Raw genomic sequence first — 10722 nt, 5'->3', positions numbered from 1 at the left:
CAGCCTTACCAGTGATCGTCCGGGAGGTGAGTTTATCGTCTCCACCTCGTATTGAGATTCAAAGTTCAAATCACTTTAAATGTTCTGCTACAGCTTCACGTCTTTCTGGTCTAATGTGCGTTTTTTCTTAACCCATCATTTATACAGATTGCTCGAAATGGGCGGTTCCGGCCGGCTGACATGCTCTCTGATCTCACTTCGTCGCGGTGATCTCACTACTCACTGTGCAAAGTTTATGGAAAACAATAATCTCTTATAGCTTCTCAAATCACATTTCTCTCTTAACAAAAACAATTTTTTTATATTGCATGCAAAAACTGGAAACTTCGTATATGTAGTGTGTATACTTTCCAAGTAACAGTATTTCCTTTATAACATTTGTAATGACATCACAAAATGACATTAGTGTTCTATAGGTTGTCTCTGACCTTTCAATGGCAAAAAGTCTGTTGAATCAAAGAACATTCCTTTGGTGAATCTTGAGAAGGCAGGCCTGAATCTTCTCCCCTTGATGAACAACAGGGCATGAGTTGTTAATCCCCGCTAGTTCCTCTACGGGTGAAAGGATTTAAGTTATTAATTGCAAACCTGATGTGACCTATTTAGATTCTCGTGGAGGGTCTTGACACCACCAGAGCTGTTACCAGAGAATGTCATGTTAATTTCTCTACAATAAGCCGCCTCCAACATCCTTTTAGAGGATTTGTTAATACGTCCAACTGGCCTCACAACTGTAGACCACGTGTAGTATTGCGCCGTGTGGGTGAACGGTTTGCTGACATCAATGTTGGGAACAGAGTGCCCCATGGTGGCGGTGAGGTTATGGTATGGGCAGGCATAAGCTACGGACAACGAACACAATTTAATTTTTTCGATGGCAATTTGAATGCACAGGATCTGTACACAATTCCTGGATGCTTAAAATGTCCCAGATCAAATCACATTTTATTGTGTAACGAAATGCTTGTGTTCCTAGCTCCAACAGCGCAGTAATACCTAACAATACATAACAATACACACATCTAAAAGTAAAAGAATGGAATGGCATGGACTAAAATACAGTAGAATAGAATACTTTATATACATATGAGATGAGTAAAGCAGTATGTAAACATTATTAAAGTGACCAGTGATTCCATGTCTATGTATATAGGGCAGCAGCCTCTAAGGTGCAGGGTTGAGTAACTGGGTGGTAGCCGGCTATTTAACAGTCTGATGGCCTTGAGATAGAAGCTGTTTTTCAGTCTCTCGGTCCCAGCTTTGTTGCACCTATACTGACCTCGCCTTCTGGATAACAGGGTGAAAAGGCCGTGGCTCGGGTTGTTGATGTGCTTGATGATCTTTTTGACCTTCCTGTGACATTGGGTGCTGTAGGTGTCCTGGAGGACAGACAGACCGCACCACCCTCTGGAGAGCCTTGCGGTTGTGGGCGGTGCAGTTGCTGTACCAGGTGGTGATTGTGCATTTGGGGTGTGAGGGTCATAGTTCTTCCATGGCCTGCATACTCACCAGACATGTCACCCATGGTGCATGTTTGGGATGCTCTGGATCGACTTGTACGACAGTTCCAGTTCCCGCAAATATCCAGCAACTTCGCACAGCCATTGAAGAGGAGTGGGACAACATTCCACAGGTCCCAATCAACAGCCTGATCACCTTTAAGGTATCTGTGACCAACAGATGCATATCTGTATTCCCAGTCATGTGAAGTCCATAGATGAGGACCTAATGAATGTATTTAAATTCAATGATTTCCTTCTATGAACTGTAACTGAGTCAAATTTTTGAATGTGTGCATGTTGTGTTTATATTTTTGTTTAGTATAGATTACATTTTATAATGTTTTGTTGCATTTCACTGCCTAAAATGCTGTTATCAAGGTAATTTCCCTAGTAGGTGACGTCAGAGCTCAGCATGTGGGAGACGTCAGAGCTGAGGGATGATAGACGAGTTTCCCACTAGTAATTACCTGTTTGAGGGCCGTTCAACTGGATTTTTCCCAGTCGTATTGTGGCAAATACCACCTTCTCACTTGGTTATGAACGTAGCATTATATACAGCCTATTTTTCATGTACCTGTTTGAAACCTAAGCACCTGAGGTAGTAGGTATGGCCCTATTAAACCATGACACAGATGGCTCCTACTGCTGGTTATATTCATGCCAAATCATAGTCAGTGAGTTCAACTTCAAGGACCAAGCCAAGGCACTGAAACAGGAAACACTTTGCATTCTTTCTGCTTGGTGTCATGTTGTTCACAACCCTAGCCAATCTTCACTACACACAGAGAGACCAATTATCAAGTCTACCTCAGGCACAATCAGTGGTGCCAGCACCCTATCACAGAGGTTGAGGTTTAGATGCAGACACTTGGACATATACCGGCCATTTTAATCTACAAAAAAACGAATGAAGTCATGGATTTAGACCTGAGGTTGTTTGTAGTTTGAGGTTGTTTCCAAGTAAGCCCATATTACTGACCTCACTAGTAGAGTTCTTCTTACAATGATACTGTAAATCCATCAGTGCCCTGGCAATATCCAGGTAGACCCAATATTCATCCATTGCTCTTGTCATGTTCACACTCCATTCAATGGAAGGGCATTGTGTTTGTGATAACAGACAATGGTAATTACATGTGAAGTGTTAACAACACCAGTTGGGTTTTTGACTTTCCCTTTCCACAGCTGAAGAGGATGCAGATAAATTGAACTTGAGATACTTTGCATAATTCAGGTAATTCTCTCCTGTTTTCCAGGTAATAGAGGAAAGGGACACTCTTTAGGGAATAGTGGTCATCTGTCTGAATGGGCGCCAGTCAAGGCGTTTCCTAACTTTCTCCACAGTTTAAAGACTATAACTTGCATTTAAGCTTCTAAGCTGTGAATTTGTTCCCCGAGGCGCTCTGACAGAGTGGAGTATGTTTTGGTGTGAAGGTCTAATTTGATGGATTGCAGTCATACCTTGGCATGTTTTGTATGATTGTATGTGGTCTCATACCTTAACCTCTTTACCAGCATCTCTTTCCCGAAAGAGATGCTGGTAGAAACATCAAGGCATAACCCTCAAGGCATAACCCTTGTTGCTAAGGTAAAGATGAATTAATGACAAGGCACAACAGAGAGAGAGGTGGAAAACAAGGTTGTTGAAGACCAGATGGTCTAACATCATGGATTTAGCCGATGGTAACTTGTGGAATAGACACCGGCTGTAATGCGGTTTTAACCAATCAGCATTCAGGATTAGACCCACCCATTGTATAATGTCTTACTTGCTAGTGGAAAATGTGTGTGTTGTAAAGTGACAGAGTGGCTGGGCTGCAGCTGGGGATGACAAGAAGGGGGAGACGGCTATTTACACAACAGTAAATCCCCTCTCCAGCACAGATTGAAGGAGACACTGCAACAGAGACTGGGAAGGAGGAACTGCCTCTAAACAACAGTCTGGTTACTTTACTTTAATGTATGTTTATTTCCATTAATTTGAGAAATTATGTATTTAAATGAAAGCAATTGTTTGTGGATAAAAACACTTGAAAATTCTCAGAGTTTTCATTGAACAACAAGGTTTTGAGAGAGTAATGGGCAAACTTCAAGCATTATCAAGCCTTGATTTTACAGTTTTGTCTTAGTGGTATTCACTTGTAAATGACTAATGACCTAGCTTTGTATTTTAACCTTTATTTAACTAGGCAAGTCAGTTAAGAACAAATTCTTCTTTACAATGACGGCCTACCCCGGCAAAACCCGGATGACCGTGGGCCAATTGTGCGCCACCCTATGGGACTCCCAATGACAGCCTTTTGTGATACAGCCTTGGAATCGAACCAGGGTGTCTGTAGTGACGCCTCTAGCACTGAGATGCAGTGCCTTAGACCGCTGCACCACTCGGAAGCCCTGAAGGGCAAGTACAATAAATCATTCCTAGACTCAATTTCAACACAATTGGTAAGTAATAAGTAGAAAATAGTTTTATTTTTTATTTAAATCAATCACAAAGAAAAGTCAAATGTAACCCAATAATTATAATTTAAATCACCACAGTGTACACCTGTGTTCTGATCTCTGTTCCCCTTCCTCTCCCTGCAGTGACCATGCAGACGGACGGTGGTGTTCCTGATCGTGGCTGGACTGTTGGACCTGAGCTTCACCCAGCACTCCAGTGCCCTCCAGTGGCTCAACTACCTGAGAAGCCGCTACCATCCCTGGACGATGACTGCCCCCTAGAGTGTGACTGCCTGGCCAGCTTCCCCGTAGCCATGTACTGCCACAGCCGCAATATACAGCACAGTATGTCCCCTCCCACATGAAGTACGTCTACCTGCAGTGCAACTAGATCACAGGCATCCAGGATGGGTTCTTTGACAAGCCACTAGCCTCGTCTGGGTCATCTTGCACCAGAACCAGCTCAGCTCTGACAAGGTGGGCAAGAACGTCTTCAGCAAGCTCTCTTGTACTTGGATAACAACAAGATGGCCCGCGTGCCCATGAACCTACACAAGTCCATCAAGGATCTACGCATGGATCAAAACAAGAATTCCAAGATCCATGTTTGAGGGGATGACCTACCTCACTTACTTCCATCTCCATGCCAACACCGTTGAAGAGGTCAGGGGGGCTTTCAAGGGACTCAAGTCTCTGACTACTGGATATGAGGAAAAACAAACTGAAGAAGATTCCAGATAACCTCCCTCAGGTGTTGCATCAGCTCTACCTGGAGTTTAACGACATAGCAAGATCCCTGTGAACTTCCCTCACTATGTATCCCAAGCTGCAGTTTGTCAGGCTGGCCCATAACAAGTTGACTGACAGAGGGATTCCTCCCAACACGTTCAATGTCAGCAGTCTGGTGGAGCTGGACCTTTCCCACAACAAACTGGAGAAGATTCCCACCATCAGCAAGAGAACCTCTACCTTCAGGCTAACCAGATTAACGGTAAGGAAGTGTCTGTTATTCCCATTCGTGATATTCTGTGTGTAGCATTCACTTTCTGTATAATGCCGTATAAAGTGGACATGTCGATCTGATCCTGGTTTATGTTGTACTGTAACAGTCTGATTATGGTAATGTAGTTGAATAAATATCATGTAGTCGTGGTTTAATGGGTTAAAAGATTATACATTTGAAAAAGTACTAAATCGAATTTCACTATATAGTTGGCCAAAGAGATGGCTATTGTTTATTGTTTTCAACTTTTAGATTTTCTTTTGTATGTCAAGTGAGAGAGAGAAACAAAAAAAACAATCCCAAACATTGCTGTTAGGGAAGTATTCAAGAGGAAATTGTCAATAAACTGTGCCTTCTCCCTCTCCTCCTGGTTGCATTACAATTCCAGAAGTATGTAGCCTACTTGGTTGCTCCTTTTTTTTTTTTTTTTTTTTTCACCTTTATTTGATTTTTTGATTTAAAAAAAAAAAAAAAAAAAAAAAAAATCTCCCCAATTTCGTAGTATCCAATTGTTTAGAAGCTACTATCTTGTCTCTACAAGACAAAGGTTGAAAGTCATGCGTCCTCCGATACACAACCCAACCAAGTCGCACTGCTTCTTAACACAGGGCGCATCCAACCCGGAAGCCAGCCGCACCAATGTGTCGGAGGAAACACCGTGCACCTGGCAACCTTGGTTAGCGTGCATGCGCCCGGCCCGCCACAGGAGTCGCTGGTGCGCGATGAGTCAAGGATATCCCTACCGGCCAAGCCCTCCGTAACCCGGATGACGCTGGGCCAATTGTGCGTCGCCCCACGGACTGGCCTACCTGGTTAAATAAAGGTGAGGCCTCGACCGGGAGGGTCGAGGCCTCACCTTTATTTAACCAGGTAGGCCAGTTGAGAACAAGTTTTCATTTATAACTGCAACCTGGAGTGATAGATGTGCATATTATGATGTGCAAATAGAGATACTGGGGTGCAAAAGAGGAAGAGGGTAAGTAATAATATGGGGATGAGGTGTTCTATTTACAGATTGGCTGTGTAAAGGTACAGTGATCGGTAAGTTGCTCTGACAGCTGATGCTTAAAGTTAGAGAGGGAGATATAAGACTCCAGCTTCAGAGATTTTTGCAATTCGTTCCAGCCAAAGGAAGTGTTGGCTTTGGGGATGACCAGTGCAATATACCTGCTGGAGCGCATGATACGGGTGGGTATTTATGTTGTGACCAGTGTCGTGTCTTTGGCTATGCCGGATTAAGTGATATGACATGCTATTCTATAAAATAATTTCTCCGTAATTAATATCACCTGATTGCGCTAATCATGTAAATGTAATTAACTAGAGAGTCGGGCACCACAAAATAATATTTATAGAGCTGTTATCTTCCGAATAAACTCTTAAAGACCTAGTAATATTTTACATCAATAGCAGTCAATATCAATCGTCATCTTAATTCAGTCTCATCTGAAAGTTGTAAATTCTTGGTTATCTGCACGAACCCTGGCTAACAATTTGAATCATCAATACAAAATTTGGTTTAATTATTTATTTACTAAATACCTAACTAATCACTCAGAATTACACATACACATAATTAAATCATAACTTGATTACAAATTACGTCATGAAGGAAAACGTCCCTAGCGGTTCAAGAAATGACGTCCCTATCTGTTCAGATATGACAGCTTGTTACACAAAGGAAAAGGGCTGGGTTTGAGTGAAAGAGTGGGAAGACTGAGGGACACAGGGAGAAACTGTGCTATTGTAAATACAGTATCTGATGCATTCTAAATTACCGCCCATTTGGAAAGGGAAAATGCAATAAATATTTACTCTGAGCTGCGCTTAGGTAGGTTGGTGGTAGATGGAAGGCCTTGTGGCCCAACCGAGTCCTTTGAAGAATGTCTCTGGTTGTCAATTGGATACGTTGTAGTAACGTCGTTGGTTGGTAGACGGGATACTCTGTCTGTTCCTTCCTAACCTGCGTTTGCATCTGCTGTTGCTATCTCAACGGCTAGGAGGTTTCACTTCTGTAGTGAATAAGAGTTCAAAGTTCATACCATTCATAACCAAAGCTCACGCTGATGTTGGCTTTGTTCTGTAGTTATTATCTGAACCATTCTGACATAGGACCGTCATCCTCACATCTTTGGAACAGGAGGTTATATTGTCGTCAAGGGCTTATATAGGAAGGGAGAGGAGGGCGTGTTTGAAAAGTTTTATAGCCCATGTCCCTTCACAGGGGCGGGCCACTGATTGAGCATGAAAACCCCAATCTCACATTTTAGAAGCTAAAATTAAATTTCATCCCATCACAAATAATTTCATATTCAAACATTTAAATTGAACAACAATTCCATGTGAATCCAATAACTCTGATGTGTAGACTTTCCGCTGTAGAGTTTGTCATCTTATCATTGATGAGAATGTCTCAGATGACAACCGAACTGACATCATATTCATTAAGTACCACCGCATATGTTCAATTGATCGGAATGCCAGAATATAGTTAATTCCCCCCACCCCCTTCTGATGTTCCCAGAATTTCTATGTTAACCAAGGGTTTTGCAAATGTAACCTCAGTAGGGTAGAGAGAGGAAAAAGGGGGGAAGAGGTATTTATGACTGTCATAAACCTACCCCCCCAGGCCAACGTCATGACACCAGTGAGCTGAGATAAGGCGGGGCTTTACCTAGAAAAGTCTTATAGATGACCTGGAGCCAGTGGGTTTGGCGACAGATATGTAGTGAGGGCCAGCCAACGAGAACAGACAGGTCACAGTGGTGGGTAGTATATGGGGCTTTGGTGATAAAACAGATGGCACTGTGATAGACTACATCCAGTTTGCTGAGTAGAGTGTTGGAGGCTATTTTGTAAATGACATCGCCGAAGTGCCCTTGAACTGGGTATGGTAGTAGGTTCCAGGTGCACTGGTTTATGTCAAGAACTGCAACGCTGCTTAGTTTTTCACGCTCAACAGTTTCCCGTGTGTATTAACAATGGTCCACCACCCAAAGGACATCCAGACACCTTTACACAACTGTGGGAAACATTGGAATCAACATGGGCTAGCATCCTTGTGGAACGCTTAATGTCCTTAATGTTTTGTGCAATCAGTGTATATCATTATGTATGGGGGTAAATTGGTATTAAACTGTTTTTTTGTTGTTGTATCAAAGTACCATTGGACAATGATCAATGTAGTAGTCAATGTTTATTATATGTTACTTACCTTGTTTTCTGTTTTGCTGTCTTTTTGCCTACCACTAAAGCTGTCATAAATCATGTGAAATTCACAAATGGTTGAAGCTTTTGTGCTTTGCTACACACGCAGTACAGTCATTCTCTCTCTAAGCGGCTCTCAAGGTGCACAGATAATGTTTCCATTCCCCTGCTCAGACATTGCTAGCATGCTATGTCATCGACTGACAGATTGCTATAACATATAATGTGGTTAGCTGATAGGTAAAATACCTATCCAGACGTAATATGATCTGGCATGCGTTAGCAACACCTTGGCAGAGGAATGCGCCCAACATTTTAGTGCCACTTTTTTGGAACTAACTGCCTTTGACTTGCCGTGCCCTTTGTGCTACTGTCAGGGCTGAATCCTAACTTGAGAAATATGTGCATAACTTTCTGTTCTGATAAATCATGTGTTGGTGTCAATGAGAGATTTATCCTGAGTTTTTTGCAGTCATGTTTATCTAGGATCAGCTCTCAGTGTTTTACTTCCCTCATGTGGAACAAAGCTGTATTAGACAAGAAAGTACATTGTATCCATTACTTGTGCAGTTAGTGAAAGTAATGGATTCAATAGATATGTGAATGTGATATGTCTCAGTACTAAATATGTAATGATGGATAATCAGAAACTGACAAAGACCATGTTTGGATCTGAAAGTATCTAAATAATTACACACATTTTAAAGCCTGACCAACCAGTATAATGCAATTAAACAGTGTTTACTAGATACACATAGAATGAAAAAAAATTAAATCAAATTGCCAGCTCATCGTTTGCAGGACTCAAATCCAGCCCCATGTTCCTCCTTTGCCTTCTCCCTCCTGTTTCACCTTAAAGCGCTCACTCCAGGCTGGGCGGACCTCCAGAAAGTGCTTATCTTACTCTGGGGCCAATTTTCACATATTTGAACTAAATCATATTGGGACATCTGTCAAAGGCTCCTCTTTTCATCTTAAACAGCTGCCTTTAATCCCTAACAGACAGCAGCTCCATCGAGTCATGGGAATGCTTTTCCTCTGCTCGTAACAGAGCAGGAAGGGAGAGATTATTGACACATACCATGGCATCCACACCAGGGTTAGGCTCAATTCAGAAATGAATTGAGAATGTTTCAGAAATTCCAATTAAATTCTAGAATTTGAATTGAATTTGAAGTGAAGTACTAAACATGATACAGAATTGCAATTCAAATTTTAATGAAAGGAAATATAATTCAATAACATTCAAATGCCTCTTCTATTCTATATTAGGTGTAATCTATACAAATATCCTATATATCTTGTACATAAAAGATTATACATGTTGTTATATACGAGCATATCAAATATTGTTGAAACAATTGATTTTCAGGAAAAACGAAAATGATCAAGGAAAACAAAACATTATAATTGATTTCCCAGAATGCATTCGTTTTACCTTAAAATTGATGCCTTCAAAAATAAGCCAAACTAAATGGTTGTTAGGAATATAATTGACTATTCTAAGCAATAAGGTTAAAATAGTATATTAACATTGTTTCCAGAGGAAAGTGATATATTCTTTGGTATCTGGAAGTGTGCACTGTCAGATTCAATAACACTCATGTACTATGACTGAAGGGAATTTATTTGAATTGCACTGAATTAAAATGTACTTCCTGATATTCAAATGCTACATCATGTGGGGTGTGGCCAATTCCAATTTCAACTCATGAGTTGAAGGGGATGACCTCCTCAGTGTCAGATGACCAACGCTGAGGATATGTTATACACTTGTAGAATGTTATGGAGGTTATGGAGAATTAAAACACATTTTGGCTTCCTTAAAAAGTATTCAGGGGAAAGCTAGTAGACCAACACCACTGCTAGCCTGTGTATTGTCTACAATAAGTATTAACTGATCAAAAAGGGCAGAGGAATGGCAGAGCTTTTGATATCTGATGCATCTGGATTGATGGAATTATTGTTATCATAACTGCTATTACACTCGACACTCAACCCTAAGCCTAATATGTTTCCCAAATATCTATAGATCCAGTTCATTTTAAACCAGAGGTGAGAGTGCTTTAATGAATCTGACAATTGGAGGGATGCAGATTGACTCAGTTCAATAGCTCAGACTTGAACTCCTCCCAAAGTAATGACAAGCAAATTAGTATCAGTTTGCAGAGTAATATCCATCATTGCTATCCAGGTGCAGGGTGGGAATAAGTCATAATGTCTATGCATTCCAGGTGTTTTAATATGTTTCTCTCCAACCAAAGATCTGATGAGATATTTAAATGAATTACAGTGTTATTGCTGATCATGTGTAATTTGATACCTTCTGTAATGCTGATCCGAGCTCTCTTTTTAATAACTCAGTATTTATTCTAGGATAACTGTATAGTAACAACATAATACGTTTTCTAGGCAAGGGTGTAGTAAACAGCTGTATTAGTAGGTAGGCCTACAAGTAGACTTAAACATTTTAAAATAAACTCAGCAAAAAAAGAAACGTCCCTTTTTCAGGACCTTGTCTTTCAAAGATCATTCGTAAAAATCCAAATTGCTTCACAGATCTTCATT

The 10722-nt window shown here is 41.0% G+C and overlaps 1 pseudogene; it reads left to right on the top strand.

Moving 5' to 3' along the window:
- The first annotated feature begins 3791 nt into the window (after positions 1 to 3791).
- LOC139367358 (fibromodulin pseudogene) lies at positions 3792 to 5027 on the top strand (annotated as a pseudogene).
- Positions 5028 to 10722: the final 5695 nt, after the last annotated feature.

Source organism: Oncorhynchus clarkii, chromosome 16 (genome assembly GCF_045791955.1).
Source record: "Oncorhynchus clarkii lewisi isolate Uvic-CL-2024 chromosome 16, UVic_Ocla_1.0, whole genome shotgun sequence".
In the NCBI taxonomy this organism is placed as follows: Eukaryota; Metazoa; Chordata; class Actinopteri; order Salmoniformes; family Salmonidae; genus Oncorhynchus; species Oncorhynchus clarkii.
The sequence above is the reverse complement of the archived record's forward strand: the minus strand, read 5'-3'. Positions and strand labels throughout refer to the sequence as shown.